Source organism: Clavelina lepadiformis, chromosome 6 (genome assembly GCF_947623445.1).
Source record: "Clavelina lepadiformis chromosome 6, kaClaLepa1.1, whole genome shotgun sequence".
NCBI classification, from domain to species: domain Eukaryota; kingdom Metazoa; phylum Chordata; class Ascidiacea; order Aplousobranchia; family Clavelinidae; genus Clavelina; species Clavelina lepadiformis.
In genome coordinates this window covers 11547771-11567050 of record NC_135245.1, presented here as the reverse complement: position 1 = coordinate 11567050, position 19280 = coordinate 11547771, and positions in this window count along the sequence as shown.

The window sequence follows — 19280 nt, the reverse complement described above, 5'->3', positions numbered from 1 at the left end:
TACTTTTAGGACCTAAAAAACTAATGTATAGTGCAAATGTTTTAGTTAAGTTCTTTTAACGATAACAGACAAACCTTTTATTGGTTAACTGTCATATTTTTATTATTTACTTATTAGACTCTAATAAACATTTTGAGACCCGTTAAAACTTTTTGCAATGTGAATTAAACATTTGGCACCAAATAGTTCACAAGGCACTTTTTAGGACCTATATAACTAATGTATAGTGCAAATGTTTTAGTTAAGTTCTTTTAACGATAACAGACAAACCTTTTATTGGTTAATTGTTATACTTTTATTATTTACTTATTAGACTCTAATAAACATTTTGAGACCCGTTAGAACTTTTTGCAATGTGAATTAAACATTTGGCACCATATAGTTCACAAGGCACTTTTTAGGACCTATATAACTAATGTATAGTGCAAATGTTTTAGTTAAGTTCTTTTAACGATAACAGACAAACCTTTTATTGGTTAACTGTTATACTTTTATTATTTACTTATTAGACTCTAATAAACATTTTGAGACCCGTTAGAACTTTTTGCAATGTGAATTAAACATTTGGCACCATATAGTTCACAAGGCACTTTTTAGGACCTATATAACTAATGTATAGTGCAAATGTTTTAGTTAAGTTCTTTTAACGATAACAGACAAACCTTTTATTGGTTAATTGTTATACTTTTATTATTTACTTATTAGACTCTAATAAACATTTTGAGACCCGTTAGAACTTTTTGCAATGTGAATTAAACATTTGGCACCATATAGTTCACAAGGCACTTTTTAGGATCTATATAACTAATGTATAGTGCAAATGTTTTAGTTAAGTTCTTTTAACGATAACAGACAAACCTTTTATTGGTTAACTGTTATACTTTTATTATTTACTTTTTAGTTTCTTATAAACATTTTGAGACCCGTTAGAACTTTTTGCAATGTGAATTAAACATTTGGCACCATATAGTTCACAAGGCACTTTTAGGACCTATATAACTAATGTATAGTGCAAATGTTTTAGTTAAGTTCTTTTAACGATAACAGACAAACCTTTTATTGGTTAACTGTTATACTTTTATTTTTTACTTATTAGACTCTAATAAACATTTTGAGACACGTTAGAACTTTTTGCAATGTGAATTAAACATTTGGCGCCATATAGTTCACAAGGCACTTTTTAGGACCTCTATAACTAATGTATAGTGCAAATGTTTTAGTTAAGTTCCTTTAACGATAACAGACAAACCTTTTATTGGTTAACTGTCATACTTTTATTATTTACTTATTAGATTCTAAAAAACATTTTGAGACCCGTTAGAACTTTTTGCAATGTGAATTAAACATTTGGCACCATATAGTTCACAAGGCACTTTTTAGGACCTATATAACTAATGTATAGTGCAAATGTTTTAGTTAAGTTCTTTTAACGATAACAGACAAACCTTTTATTGGTTAATTGTTATACTTTTATTATTTACTTATTAGAGTCTAATAAACATTTTGAGACCCGTTACAACTTTTTGCAATGTGAATTAAACATTTGGCACCATATAGTTCACAAGGCACTTTTTAGGATCTATATAACTAATGTATAGTGCAAATGTTTTAGTTAAGTTCTTTTAACGATAACAGACAAACCTTTTATTGGTTAACTGTTATACTTTTATTATTTACTTTTTCGTATCTTATAAACATTTTGAGACCCGTTAGAACTTTTTGCATTGTGAATTAAACATTTGGCACCATATAGTTCACAAGGCACTTTTTAGGACCTATATAACTAATGTATAGTGCAAATGTTTTAGTTAAGTTCTTTTAACGATAACAGACAAACCTTTTATTGGTTAACTGTTATACTTTTATTATTTACTTATTAGACTCTAATAAACATTTTGAGACCCGTTAGAACTTTTTGCAATGTGAATTAAACATTTGGCACCATATAGTTCACAAGGCACTTTTTAGGACCTATATAACTAATGTATAGTGCAAATGTTTTAGTTAAGTTCTTTTAACGATAACAGACAAACCTTTTATTGGTTAACTGTTATACTTTTATTATTTACTTATTAGACTCTAATAAACATTTTGAGACCCGTTAGAACTTTTTGCAATGTGAATTAAACATTTGGCACCATATAGTTCACAAGGCACTTTTTAGGACCTATATAACTAATGTATAGTGCAAATGTTTTAGTTAAGTTCTTTTAACGATAACAGACAAACCTTTTATTGGTTAATTGTTATACTTTTATTATTTACTTATTAGACTCTAATAAACATTTTGAGACCCGTTAGAACTTTTTGCAATGTGAATTAAACATTTGGCACCATATAGTTCACAAGGCACTTTTTAGGACCTATATAACTAATGTATAGTGCAAATGTTTTAGTTAAGTTCTTTTAACGATAACAGACAAACCTTTTATTGGTTAATTGTTATACTTTTATTATTTACTTATTAGACTCTAATAAACATTTTGAGACCCGTTAGAACTTTTTGCAATGTGAATTAAACATTTGGCACCATATAGTTCACAAGGCACTTTTTAGGATCTATATAACTAATGTATAGTGCAAATGTTTTAGTTAAGTTCTTTTAACGATAACAGACAAACCTTTTATTGGTTAACTGTCATACTTTTATTATTTACTTTTTAGTATCTTATAAACATTTTGAGACCCGTTAGAACTTTTTGCAATGTGAATTAAACATTTGGCACCATATAGTTCACAAGGCACTTTTAGGACCTATATAACTAATGTATAGTGCAAATGTTTTAGTTAAGTTCTTTTAACGATAACAGACAAACCTTTTATTGGTTAACTGTTATACTTTTATTATTTACTTATTAGACTCTAATAAACATTTTGAGACCCGTTAGAACTTTTTGCAATGTGAATTAAACATTTGGCACCATATAGTTCACAAGGCACTTTTTAGGACCTATATAACTAATGTATAGTGCAAATGTTTTAGTTAAGTTCTTTTAACGATAACAGACAAACCTTTTATTACTTAACTGTTATACTTTTATTATTTACTTATTAGACTCTAATAAACATTTTGAGACCCGTTAGAACTTTTTGCAATGTGAATTAAACATTTGGCGCCATATAGTTCACAAGGCACTTTTTAGGACCTATATAACTAATGTATAGTGCAAATGTTTTAGTTAAGTTCTTTTAACGATAACAGACAAACCTTTTATTGGTTAACTGTCATACTTTTATTATTTACTTATTAGACTCTAATAAACATTTTGAGACCCGTTAGAACTTTTTGCAATGTGAATTAAACATTTGGCACCATATAGTTCACAAGGCACTTTTAGGACCTATATAACTAATGTATAGTGCAAATGTTTTAGTTAAGTTCTTTTAACGATAACAGACAAACCTTTTATTGGTTAACTATCATACTTTTATTATTTACTTATTAGACTCTAATAAACATTTTGAGACCCGTTAAAACTTTTTGCAATGTGAATTAAACATTTGAGCACCATATAGTTCACAAGGCACTTTTTAGGACCTATATAACTAATGTATAGTGCAAATGTTTTAGTTAAGTTCTTTTAACGATAACAGACAAACCTTTTATTGGTTAACTGTTATACTTTTATTATTTACTTATCAGTCTCTAATAAACATTTTGAGACCCGTTAGAACTTTTTGCAATGTGAATTAAACATTTGGCACCATATAGTTCACAAGGCACTTTTTAGGACCTATATAACTAATGTATAGTGCAAATGTTTTAGTTAAGTTCTTTTAACGATAACAGACAAACCTTTTATTGGTTAACTGTTATACTTTTATTATTTACTTATTAGACTCTAATAAACATTTTGAGACCCGTTAGAACTTTTTGCAATGTGAATTAAACATTTGGCACCATGTAGTTCACAAGGCACTTTTAGGACCTATATAACTAATGTATAGTGCAAATGTTTTAGTTAAGTTCTTTTAACGATAACAGACAAACCTTTTATTGGTTAACTGTCATACTTTTATTATTTACTTATTAGACTCTAATAAACATTTTGAGACCCGTTAGAACTTTTTGCAATGTGAATTAAACATTTGGCGCCATATAGTTCACAAGGCACTTTTTAGGACCTATATAACTAATGTATAGTGCAAATGTTTTAGTTAAGTTCCCTTAACGATAACAGACAAACCTTTTATTGGTTAACTGTTATACTTTTATTATTTACTTATTAGACTCTAATAAACATTTTGAGACCCGTTAGAACTTTTTGCAATGTGAATTAAACATTTGGCGCCATATAGTTCACAAGGCACTTTTTAGGACCTATATAACTAATGTATAGTGCAAATGTTTTAGTTAAGTTCCTCTAACGATAACAGACAAACATTTTATTGGTTAACTGTTATACTTTTATTATTTACTTATTAGACTCTAATAAACATTTTGAGACCCGTTAGAACGTTTTGCAATGTGAATTGCACATTTGGGACCATATAGTTCACAAGGCACTTTTTAGGACCTATATAACTAATGTATAGTGCAAATGTTTTAGTTAAGTTCTTTTAACGATAACAGACAAACCTTTTATTGGTTAACTGTTATACTTTTATTTTTTACTTATTAGACTCTAATAAACATTTTGAGACCCGTTAGAACTTTTTGCAATGTGAATTAAACATTTGGCGCCATATAGTTCACAAGGCACTTTTTAGGACCTATATAACTAATGTATAGTGCAAATGTTTTAGTTAAGTTCCCTTAACGATAACAGACAAACCTTTTATTGGTTAACTGTTATACTTTTATTATTTACTTATTAGACTCTAATAAACATTTTGAGACCCGTTAGAACTTTTTGCAATGTGAATTAAACATTTGGCGCCATATAGTTCACAAGGCACTTTTTAGGACCTATATAACTAATGTATAGTGCAAATGTTTTAGTTAAGTTCCTCTAACGATAACAGACAAACCTTTTATTGGTTAACTGTTATACTTTTATTATTTACTTATTAGACTCTAATAAACATTTTGAGACCCGTTAGAACGTTTTGCAATGTGAATTGCACATTTGGGACCATATAGTTCACAAGGCACTTTTTAGGACCTATATAACTAATGTATAGTGCAAATGTTTTAGTTAAGTTCTTTTAACGATAACAGACAAACCTTTTATTGGTTAACTGTTATACTTTTATTTTTTACTTATTAGACTCTAATAAACATTTTGAGACCCGTTAGAACTTTTTGCAATGTGAATTAAACATTTGGCACCATATAGTTCACAAGGCACTTTTTAGGACCTATATAACTAATGTATAGTGCAAATGTTTTAGTTAAGTTCTTTTAACGATAACAGACAAACCTTTTATTGGTTAACTGTTATACTTTTATTATTTACTTTTTAGTATCTAATAAACATTTTGAGACCCGTTAGAACTTTTTGCAATGTGAATTAAACATTTGGCACCATATAGTTCACAAGGCACTTTTTAGGACCTATTTAATTAATGCATAGAGCAAATGTTTTAGTTAAGTTCTTTTAACGATAACAGACAAACCTTTTATTGGTTAACTGTTATACTTTTATTATTTACTTATTAGACTCTAATAAACATTTTGAGACCCGTTAGAACTTTTTGCAATGTGAATTAAACATTTGGCACCATATAGTTCACAAGGCACTTTTTACGACCTATATAACTAATGTATAGTGCAAATGTTTTAGTTAAGTTCTTTTAACGATAACAGACAAATCTTTTATTGGTTAACTGTTATACTTTTATTATTTACTTATCAGTCTCTAATAAACGTTTTGAGACCCGTTAGAACTTTTTGCAATTTGAATTAAACATTTGGCACCATATAGTTCACAAGGTACTTTTAGGACCTAAAAAACTAATGTATAGTGCAAATGTTTTAGTTAAGTTCTTTTAACGATAACAGACAAACCTTTTATTGGTTAACTGTCATACTTTTATTATTTACTTATTAGACTCTAATAAACATTTTGAGACCCGTTAAAACTTTTTGCAATGTGAATTAAACATTTGGCACCAAATAGTTCACAAGGCACTTTTTAGGACCTATATAACTAATGTATAGTGCAAATGTTTTAGTTAAGTTCTTTTAACGATAACAGACAAACCTTTTATTGGTTAATTGTTATACTTTTATTATTTACTTATTAGACTCTAATAAACATTTTGAGACCCGTTAGAACTTTTTGCAATGTGAATTAAACATTTGGCACCATATAGTTCACAAGGCACTTTTTAGGACCTATATAACTAATGTATAGTGCAAATGTTTTAGTTAAGTTCTTTTAACGATAACAGACAAACCTTTTATTGGTTAACTGTTATACTTTTATTATTTACTTATTAGACTGTAATAAACATTTTGAGACCCGTTAGAACTTTTTGCAATGTGAATTAAACATTTGGCACCATATAGTTCACAAGGCACTTTTTAGGACCTATATAACTAATGTATAGTGCAAATGTTTTAGTTAAGTTCTTTTAACGATAACAAACAAATCTTTTATTGGTTAACTGTTATACTTTTATTATTTACTTATCAGTCTCTAATAAACATTTTGAGACCCGTTAGAACTTTTTGCAAAGTGAATTAAACATTTGGCACCATATAGTTCACAAGGCACTTTTAGGACCTATATAACTAATGTATAGTGCAAATGTTTTAGTTAAGTTCTTTTAACGATAACAGACAAACCTTTTATTGGTTAACTGTTATACTTTTAATATTTACTTATTAGACTCTAATAAACATTTTGAGACCCGTTAGAACTTTTTGCAATGTGAATTAAACATTTGGCACCATATAGTTCACAAGGCACTTTTTAGGACCTATATAACTAATGTATAGTGCAAATGTTTTAGTTAAGTTCTTTTAACGATAACAGACAAACCTTTTATTGGTTAACTGTTATACTTTTATTATTTACTTATTAGACTCTAATAAACATTTTGAGACCCGTTAGAACTTTTTGCAATGTGAATTAAACATTTGGCACCATATAGTTCACAAGGCACTTTTTAGGACCTATATAACTAATGTATAGTGCAAATGTTTTAGTTAAGTTCTTTTAACGATAACAGACAAACCTTTTATTGGTTAACTGTTATACTTTTATTATTTACTTATTAGACTCTAATAAACATTTTGAAACCCGTTAGAACTTTTTGCAATGTGAATTAAACATTTGGCACCATATAGTTCACAAGGCACTTTTTAGGACCTATATAACTAATGTATAGTGCAAATGTTTTAGTTAAGTTCTTTTAACGATAACAGACAAACCTTTTATTGGTTAACTGTTATACTTTTATTATTTACTTATCAGTCTCTAATAAACATTTTGAGACCCGTTAGAACTTTTTGCAATGTGAATTAAACATTTGGCACCATATAGTTCACAAGGCACTTTTTAGGACCTATATAACTAATGTATAGTGCAAATGTTTTAGTTAAGTTCTTTTAACGATAACAGACAAACCTTTTATTGGTTAACTGTTATACTTTTATTATTTACTTATTAGACTCTAATAAACATTTTGAGACCCGTTAGAACTTTTTGCAATGTGAATTAAACATTTGGCACCATATAGTTCACAAGGCACTTTTTAGGACCTATATAACTAATGTACAGTGCAAATGTTTTAGTTAAGTTCTTTTAACGATAACAGACAAATCTTTTATTGGTTAACTGTTATACTTTTATTATTTACTTATTAGACTCTAATAAACATTTTGAGACCCGTTAGAACTTTTTGCAATGTGAATTAAACATTTGGCGCCATATAGTTCACAAGGCACTTTTTAGGACCTATATAACTAATGTATAGTGCAAATGTTTTAGTTAAGTTCCTTTAACGATAACAGACAAACCTTTTATTGGTTAACTGATATACTTTTAATATTTACTTATTAGACTCTAATAAACATTTTGAGACCCGTTAGAACTTTTTGCAATGTGAATTAAACATTTGGCACCATATAGTTCACAAGGCACTTTTTAGGACCTATATAACTAATGTATAGTGCAAATGTTTTAGTTAAGTTCTTTTAACGATAACAGACAAACCTTTTATTGGTTAACTGTTATACTTTTATTATTTACTTATTAGACTCTAATAAACATTTTGAGACCCGTTAGAACTTTTTGCAATGTGAATTAATAATTTGGCGCCATATAGTTCACAAGGCACTTTTTAGGACCTATATAACTAATGTATAGTGCAAATGTTTTAGTTAAGTTCTTTTAACGATAACAGACAAACCTTTTATTGGTTAACTGTTATACTTTTATTATTTACTTATTAGACTCTAATAAAAATTTTGAGACCCATTAGAACTTTTTGCAATGTGAATTGAACATTTGGCACCATATAGTTCACAAGGCACTTTTTAGGACCTATATAACTAATGTATAGTGCAAATGTTTTAGTTAAGTTCTTTTAACGATAACAGACAAATCTTTTATTGGTTAACTGTTATACTTTTATTATTTACTTATCAGTCTCTAATAAACATTTTGAGACCCGTTAGAACTTTTTGCAATGTGAATTAAACATTTGGCACCATATAGTTTACAAGGTACTTTTAGGACCTATATAACTAATGTATAGTGCAAATGTTTTAGTTAAGTTCTTTTAACGATAACAGACAAACCTTTTATTGGTTAACTGTCATACTTTTATTATTTACTTATTAGACTCTAATAAACATTTTGAGACCCGTTAAAACTTTTTGCAATGTGAATTAAACATTTGGCACCAAATAGTTCACAAGGCACTTTTTAGGACCTATATAACTAATGTATAGTGCAAATGTTTTAGTTAAGTTCTTTTAACGATAACAGACAAACCTTTTATTGGTTAATTGTTATACTTTTATTATTTACTTATTAGACTCTAATAAACATTTTGAGACCCGTTAGAACTTTTTGCAATGTGAATTAAACATTTGGCACCATATAGTTCACAAGGCACTTTTTAGGACCTATATAACTAATGTATAGTGCAAATGTTTTAGTTAAGTTCTTTTAACGATAACAGACAAACCTTTTATTGGTTAACTGTTATACTTTTATTATTTACTTATTAGACTGTAATAAACATTTTGAGACCCGTTAGAACTTTTTGCAATGTGAATTAAACATTTGGCACCATATAGTTCACAAGGCACTTTTTAGGACCTATATAACTAATGTATAGTGCAAATGTTTTAGTTAAGTTCTTTTAACGATAACAAACAAATCTTTTATTGGTTAACTGTTATACTTTTATTATTTACTTATCAGTCTCTAATAAACATTTTGAGACCCGTTAGAACTTTTTGCAAAGTGAATTAAACATTTGGCACCATATAGTTCACAAGGCACTTTTAGGACCTATATAACTAATGTATAGTGCAAATGTTTTAGTTAAGTTCTTTTAACGATAACAGACAAACCTTTTATTGGTTAACTGTTATACTTTTAATATTTACTTATTAGACTCTAATAAACATTTTGAGACCCGTTAGAACTTTTTGCAATTTGAATTAAACATTTGGCACCATATAGTTCACAAGGCACTTTTTAGGACCTATATAACTAATGTATAGTGCAAATGTTTTAGTTAAGTTCTTTTAACGATAACAGACAAACCTTTTATTGGTTAACTGTTATACTTTTATTATTTACTTATTAGACTCTAATAAACATTTTGAGACCCGTTAGAACTTTTTGCAATGTGAATTAAACATTTGGCACCATATAGTTCACAAGGCACTTTTTAGGACCTATATAACTAATGTATAGTGCAAATGTTTTAGTTAAGTTCTTTTAACGATAACAGACAAACCTTTTATTGGTTAACTGTTATACTTTTATTATTTACTTATTAGACTCTAATAAACATTTTGAGACCCGTTAGAACTTTTTGCAATGTGAATTAAACATTTGGCACCATATAGTTCACAAGGCACTTTTTAGGACCTATATAACTAATGTATAGTGCAAATGTTTTAGTTAAGTTCTTTTAACGATAACAGACAAACCTTTTATTGGTTAACTGTTATACTTTTATTATTTACTTATCAGTCTCTAATAAACATTTTGAGACCCGTTAGAACTTTTTGCAATGTGAATTAAACATTTGGCACCATATAGTTCACAAGGCACTTTTTAGGACCTATATAACTAATGTATAGTGCAAATGTTTTAGTTAAGTTCTTTTAACGATAACAGACAAACCTTTTATTGGTTAACTGTTATACTTTTATTATTTACTTATTAGACTCTAATAAACATTTTGAGACCCGTTAGAACTTTTTGCAATGTGAATTAAACATTTGGCACCATATAGTTCACAAGGCACTTTTTAGGACCTATATAACTAATGTACAGTGCAAATGTTTTAGTTAAGTTCTTTTAACGATAACAGACAAATCTTTTATTGGTTAACTGTTATACTTTTATTATTTACTTATTAGACTCTAATAAACATTTTGAGACCCGTTAGAACTTTTTGCAATGTGAATTAAACATTTGGCGCCATATAGTTCACAAGGCACTTTTTAGGACCTATATAACTAATGTATAGTGCAAATGTTTTAGTTAAGTTCCTTTAACGATAACAGACAAACCTTTTATTGGTTAACTGATATACTTTTAATATTTACTTATTAGACTCTAATAAACATTTTGAGACCCGTTAGAACTTTTTGCAATGTGAATTAAACATTTGGCACCATATAGTTCACAAGGCACTTTTTAGGACCTATATAACTAATGTATAGTGCAAATGTTTTAGTTAAGTTCTTTTAACGATAACAGACAAATATTTTATTGGTTAACTGTTATACTTTTATTATTTACTTATTAGTATCTAATAAACATTTTGAGACCCGTTAGAACTTTTTGCAATGTGAATTAAACATTTGGCACCATATAGTTCACAAGGCACTTTTTAGGACCTATATAACTAATGTATAGTGCAAATGTTTTAGTTAAGTTCTTTTAACGATAACAGACAAACCTTTTATTGGTTAACTGTTATACTTTTATTATTTACTTATTAGACTCTAATAAACATTTTGAGACCCGTTAGAACTTTTTGCAATGTGAATTAATAATTTGGCGCCATATAGTTCACAAGGCACTTTTTAGGACCTATATAACTAATGTATAGTGCAAATGTTTTAGTTAAGTTCTTTTAACGATAACAGACAAACCTTTTATTGGTTAACTGTTATACTTTTATTATTTACTTATTAGACTCTAATAAAAATTTTGAGACCCATTAGAACTTTTTGCAATGTGAATTGAACATTTGGCACCATATAGTTCACAAGGCACTTTTTAGGACCTATATAACTAATGTATAGTGCAAATGTTTTAGTTAAGTTCTTTTAACGATAACAGACAAATCTTTTATTGGTTAACTGTTATACTTTTATTATTTACTTATCAGTCTCTAATAAACATTTTGAGACCCGTTAGAACTTTTTGCAATGTGAATTAAACATTTGGCACCATATAGTTTACAAGGTACTTTTAGGACCTATATAACTAATGTATAGTGCAAATGTTTTAGTTAAGTTCTTTTAACGATAACAGACAAACCTTTTATTGGTTAACTGTCATACTTTTATTATTTACTTATTAGACTCTAATAAACATTTTGAGACCCGTTAAAACTTTTTGCAATGTGAATTAAACATTTGGCACCAAATAGTTCACAAGGCACTTTTTAGGACCTATATAACTAATGTATAGTGCAAATGTTTTAGTTAAGTTCTTTTAACGATAACAAACAAACCTTTTATTGGTTAATTGTTATACTTTTATTATTTACTTATTAGACTCTAATAAACATTTTGAGACCCGTTAGAACTTTTTGCAATGTGAATTAAACATTTGGCACCATATAGTTCACAAGGCACTTTTAGGACCTATATAACTAATGTATAGTGTAAATGTTTTAGTTAAGTTCTTTTAACGATAACAGACAAACCTTTTATTGGTTAGCTGTCATACTTTTAATATTTACTTATTAGACTCTAATAAACATTTTGGGACCCGTTAGAACTTTTTGCAATGTGAATTAAACATTTGGCACCATATAGTTCACAAGGTACTTTTTAGGACCTATATAACTAATGTATAGTGCAAATGTATTAGTTAAGTTCTTTTAACGATAACAGACAAACCTTTTATTGGTTAATTGTTATACTTTTATTATTTACTTATTAGACTCTAATAAACATTTTGAGACCCGTTAGAACTTTTTGCAATGTGAATTAAACATTTGGCACCATATAGTTCACAAGGCACTTTTTAGGATCTATATAACTAATGTATAGTGCAAATGTTTTAGTTAAGTTCTTTTAACGATAACAGACAAACCTTTTATTGGTTAACTGTTATACTTTTATTATTTACTATTTAGTATCTTATAAACATTTTGAGACCCGTTAGAACTTTTTGCAATGTGAATTAAACATTTGGCACCATATAGTTCACAAGGCACTTTTAGGACCTATATAACTAATGTATAGTGCAAATGTTTTAGTTAAGTTCTTTTAACGATAACAGACAAACCTTTTATTGGTTAACTGTTATACTTTTATTATTTACTTATTAGACTCTAATAAACATTTTGAGACCCGTTAGAACTTTTTGCAATGTGAATTAAACATTTGGCACCATATAGTTCACAAGGCACTTTTTAGGACCTATATAACTAATGTATAGTGCAAATGTTTTAGTTAATTTCTTTTAACGATAACAGACAAACCTTTTATTGGTTAACTGTTATACTTTTACTATTTACTTATTAGACTCTAATAAACTATTTGAAACCTGTTAGAACGTTTTGCAATGTGAATTGCACATTTGGGACCATATAATTCACAAAGCACTTTTTAGGACCTATATAACTAATGTATAGTGCAAATGTTTTAGTTAATTTCCTTTAACGATAACAGACAAACCTTTTATTGGTTAACTGTCATACTTTTATTATTTACTTATTAGATTCTAATAAACATTTTGAGACCCGTTAGAACTTTTTGCAATGTGAATTAAACATTTGGCACCATATAGTTCACAAGGCACTTTTTAGGACCTTTATAACTAATGTATAGTGCAAATGTTTTAGTTAAGTTCTTTTAACGATAACAGACAAACCTTTTATTGGTTAATTGTTATACTTTTATTATTTACTTATTAGACTCTAATAAACATTTTGAGACCCGTTACAACTTTTTGCAATGTGAATTAAACATTTGGCACCATATAGTTCACAAGGCACTTTTTAGGATCTATATAACTAATGTATAGTGCAAATGTTTTAGTTAAGTTCTTTTAACGATAACAGACAAACCTTTTATTGGTTAACTGTTATACTTTTATTATTTACTTATTAGTATCTAATAAACATTTTGAGACCCGTTAGAACGTTTTGCAATGTGAATTGCACATTTGGGACCATATAGTTCACAAGGCACTTTTTAGGACCTATATTACTAATGTATAGTGCAAATGTTTTAGTTAAGTTCCCTTAACGATAACAGACAAACCTTTTATTGGTTAACTGTTATACTTTTATTATTTACTTATTAGACTCTAATAAACATTTTGAGACCCGTTAGAACTTTTTGCAATGTGAATTAAACATTTGGCACCATATAGTTCACAAGGCACTTTTTAGGACCTATATAACTAATGTATAGTGCAAATGTTTTAGTTAAGTTCTTTTAACGATAACAGACAAACCTTTTATTGGTTAACTGTCATACTTTTATTATTTACTTATTAGACTCTAATAAACATTTTGAGACCCGTTAGAACTTTTTGCAATGTGAATTAAACATTTGGCACCGTATAGTTCACAAGGCACTTTTAGGACCTATATAACTAATGTATAGTGCAAATGTTTTAGTTAAGTTCTTTTAACGATAACCGACAAACCTTTTATTGGTTAACTATCATACTTTTATTATTTACTTATTAGACTCTAATAAACATTTTGAGACCCGTTAAAACTTTTTGCAATGTGAATTAAACATTTGGTACCATATAGTTCACAAGGCACTTTTTAGGACCTATATAACTAATGTATAGTGCAAATGTTTTAGTTAAGTTCCTTTAACGATAACAGACAAACCTTTTATTGGTTAATTGTTATACTTTTATTATTTACTTATTAGACTCTAATAAACATTTTGAGACCCGTTAGAACTTTTTGCAATGTGAATTAAACATTTGGCACCATATAGTTCACAAGGCACTTTTTAGGACCTATATAACTAATGTATAGTGCAAATGTTTTAGTTAAGTTCTTTTAACGATAACAGACAAACCTTTTATTGGTTAACTGTTATACTTTTATTATTTACTTATCAGTCTCTAATAAACATTTTGAGACCCGTTAGAACTTTTTGCAATGTGAATTAAACATTTGGCACCATATAGTTCACAAGGCACTTTTTAGGACCTATATAACTAATGTATAGTGCAAATGTTTTAGTTAAGTTCTTTTAACGATAACAGACAAACCTTTTATTGGTTAACTGTCATACTTTTATTATTTACTTATTAGACTCTAATAAACATTTTGAGACCCGTTAGAACTTTTTGCAATGTGAATTAAACATTTGGCGCCATATAGTTCACAAGGCACTTTTTAGGACCTATATAACTAATGTATAGTGCAAATGTTTTAGTTAAGTTCCCTTAACGATAACAGACAAACCTTTTATTGGTTAACTGTTATACTTTTATTATTTACTTATTAGACTCTAATAAACATTTTGAGACCCGTTAGAACTTTTTGCAATGTGAATTAAACATTTGGCACCATATAGTTCACAAGGCACTTTTTAGGACCTATATAACTAATGTATAGTGCAAATGTTTTAGTTAAGTTCTTTTAACGATAACAGACAAATCTTTTATTGGTTAACTGTTATACTTTTATTATTTACTTATCAGTTACTAATAAACATTTTGAGACCCGTTAGAACTTTTTGCAATTTGAATTAAACATTTGGCACCATATAGTTCACAAGGTACTTTTAGGACCTAAAAAACTAATGTATAGTGCAAATGTTTTAGTTAAGTTCTTTTAACGATAACAGACAAACCTTTTATTGGTTAACTGTCATACTTTTATTATTTACTTATTAGACTCTAATAAACATTTTGAGACCCGTTAAAACTTTTTGCAACGTGAATTAAACATTTGGCACCAAATAGTTCACAAGGCACTTTTTAGGACCTATATAACTAATGTATAGTGCAAATGTTTTAGTTAAGTTCTTTTAACGATAACAGACAAACCTTTTATTGGTTAATTGTTATACTTTTATTATTTACTTATTAGACTCTAATAAACATTTTGAGACCCGTTAGAACTTTTTGCAATGTGAATTAAACATTTGGCACCATATAGTTCACAAGGCACTTTTTAGGACCTATATAACTAATGTATAGTGCAAATGTTTTAGTTAAGTTCTTTTAACGATAACAGACAAACCTTTTATTGGTTAACTGTTATACTTTTATTATTTACTTATTAGACTCTAATAAACATTTTGAGACCCGTTAGAAATTTTTGCAATGTGAATTAAACATTTGGCACCATATAGTTCACAAGGCACTTTTTAGGATCTATATAACTAATGTATAGTGCAAATGTTTTAGTTAAGTTCTTTTAACGATAACAGACAAACCTTTTATTGGTTAACTGTTATACTTTTATTATTTACTTTTTAGTATCTTATAAACATTTTGAGACCCGTTAGAACTTTTTGCAATGTGAATTAAACATTTGGCACCATATAGTTCACAAGGCACTTTTTAGGACCTATATAACTAATGTATAGTGCAAATGTTTTAGTTAAGTTCTTTTAACGATAACAGACAAACCTTTTATTGGTTAACTGTTATACTTTTATTATTTACTTATTAGACTCTAATAAACATTTTGAGACCCGTTAGAACTTTTTGCAATGTGAATTAAACATTTGGCACCATATAGTTCACAAGGCACTTTTTAGGACCTATATAACTAATGTATAGTGCAAATGTTTTAGTTAAGTTCTTTTAACGATAACAGACAAACCTTTTATTGGTTAACTGTTATACTTTTATTAATTACTTATTAGACTCTAATAAACATTTTGAGACCCGTTAGAACTTTTTGCAATGTGAATTAAACATTTGGCACCATATAGTTCACAAGGCACTTTTTAGGACCTATATAACTAATGTATAGTGCAAATGTTTTAGTTAAGTTCTTTTAACGATAACAGACAAACCTTTTATTGGTTAACTGTCATACTTTTATTATTTACTTATTAGACTCTAATAAACATTTTGAGACCCGTTAGAACTTTTTGCAATGTGAATTAAACATTTGGCACCGTATAGTTCACAAGGCACTTTTAGGACCTATATAACTAATGTATAGTGCAAATGTTTTAGTTAAGTTCTTTTAACGATAACCGACAAACCTTTTATTGGTTAACTATCATACTTTTATTATTTACTTATTAGACTCTAATAAACATTTTGAGACCCGTTAAAACTTTTTGCAATGTGAATTAAACATTTGGTACCATATAGTTCACAAGGCACTTTTTAGGACCTATATAACTAATGTATAGTGCAAATGTTTTAGTTAAGTTCTTTTAACGATAACAGACAAACCTTTTATTGGTTAATTGTTATACTTTTATTATTTACTTATTAGACTCTAATAAACATTTTGAGACCCGTTAGAACTTTTTGCAATGTGAATTAAACATTTGGCACCATATAGTTCACAAGGCACTTTTTAGGACCTATATAACTAATGTATAGTGCAAATGTTTTAGTTAAGTTCTTTTAACGATAACAGACAAACCTTTTATTGGTTAACTGTTATACTTTTATTATTTACTTATTAGACTCTAATAAACATTTTGAGACCCGTTAGAACTTTTTGCAATGTGAATTAATAATTTGGCGCCATATAGTTCACAAGGCACTTTTTAGGACCTATATAACTAATGTATAGTGCAAATGTTTTAGTTAAGTTCTTTTAACGATAACAGACAAACCTTTTATTGGTTAACTGTTATACTTTTATTATTTACTTATTAGACTCTAATAAAAATTTTGAGACCCATTAGAACTTTTTGCAATGTGAATTGAACATTTGGCACCATATAGTTCACAAGGCACTTTTTAGGACCTATATAACTAATGTATAGTGCAAATGTTTTAGTTAAGTTCTTTTAACGATAACAGACAAATCTTTTATTGGTTAACTGTTATACTTTTATTATTTACTTATCAGTCTCTAATAAACATTTTGAGACCCGTTAGAACTTTTTGCAATGTGAATTAAACATTTGGCACCATATAGTTTACAAGGTACTTTTAGGACCTATATAACTAATGTATAGTGCAAATGTTTTAGTTAAGTTCTTTTAACGATAACAGACAAACCTTTTATTGGTTAACTGTCATACTTTTATTATTTACTTATTAGACTCTAATAAACATTTTGAGACCCGTTAAAACTTTTTGCAATGTGAATTAAACATTTGGCACCAAATAGTTCACAAGGCACTTTTTAGGACCTATATAACTAATGTATAGTGCAAATGTTTTAGTTAAGTTCTTTTAACGATAACAAACAAACCTTTTATTGGTTAATTGTTATACTTTTATTATTTACTTATTAGACTCTAATAAACATTTTGAGACCCGTTAGAACTTTTTGCAATGTGAATTAAACATTTGGCACCATATAGTTCACAAGGCACTTTTAGGACCTATATAACTAATGTATAGTGTAAATGTTTTAGTTAAGTTCTTTTAACGATAACAGACAAACCTTTTATTGGTTAGCTGTCATACTTTTAATATTTACTTATTAGACTCTAATAAACATTTTGGGACCCGTTAGAACTTTTTGCAATGTGAATTAAACATTTGGCACCATATAGTTCACAAGGTACTTTTTAGGACCTATATAACTAATGTATAGTGCAAATGTATTAGTTAAGTTCTTTTAACGATAACAGACAAACCTTTTATTGGTTAATTGTTATACTTTTATTATTTACTTATTAGACTCTAATAAACATTTTGAGACCCGTTAGAACTTTTTGCAATGTGAATTAAACATTTGGCACCATATAGTTCACAAGGCACTTTTTAGGATCTATATAACTAATGTATAGTGCAAATGTTTTAGTTAAGTTCTTTTAACGATAACAGACAAACCTTTTATTGGTTAACTGTTATACTTTTATTATTTACTATTTAGTATCTTATAAACATTTTGAGACCCGTTAGAACTTTTTGCAATGTGAATTAAACATTTGGCACCATATAGTTCACAAGGCACTTTTAGGACCTATATAACTAATGTATAGTGCAAATGTTTTAGTTAAGTTCTTTTAACGATAACAGACAAACCTTTTATTGGTTAACTGTTATACTTTTATTATTTACTTATTAGACTCTAATAAACATTTTGAGACCCGTTAGAACTTTTTGCAATGTGAATTAAACATTTGGCACCATATAGTTCACAAGGCACTTTTTAGGACCTATATAACTAATGTATAGTGCAAATGTTTTAGTTAATTTCTTTTAACGATAACAGACAAACCTTTTATTGGTTAACTGTTATACTTTTACTATTTACTTATTAGACTCTAATAAACTATTTGAAACCTGTTAGAACGTTTTGCAATGTGAATTGCACATTTGGGACCATATAATTCACAAAGCACTTTTTAGGACCTATATAACTAATGTATAGTGCAAATGTTTTAGTTAATTTCCTTTAACGATAACAGACAAACCTTTTATTGGTTAACTGTCATACTTTTATTATTTACTTATTAGATTCTAATAAACATTTTGAGACCCGTTAGAACTTTTTGCAATGTGAATTAAACATTTGGCACCATATAGTTCACAAGGCACTTTTTAGGACCTTTATAACTAATGTATAGTGCAAATGTTTTAGTTAAGTTCTTTTAACGATAACAGACAAACCTTTTATTGGTTAATTGTTATACTTTTATTATTTACTTATTAGACTCTAATAAACATTTTGAGACCCGTTACAACTTTTTGCAATGTGAATTAAACATTTGGCACCATATAGTTCACAAGGCACTTTTTAGGATCTATATAACTAATGTATAGTGCAAATGTTTTAGTTAAGTTCTTTTAACGATAACAGACAAACCTTTTATTGGTTAA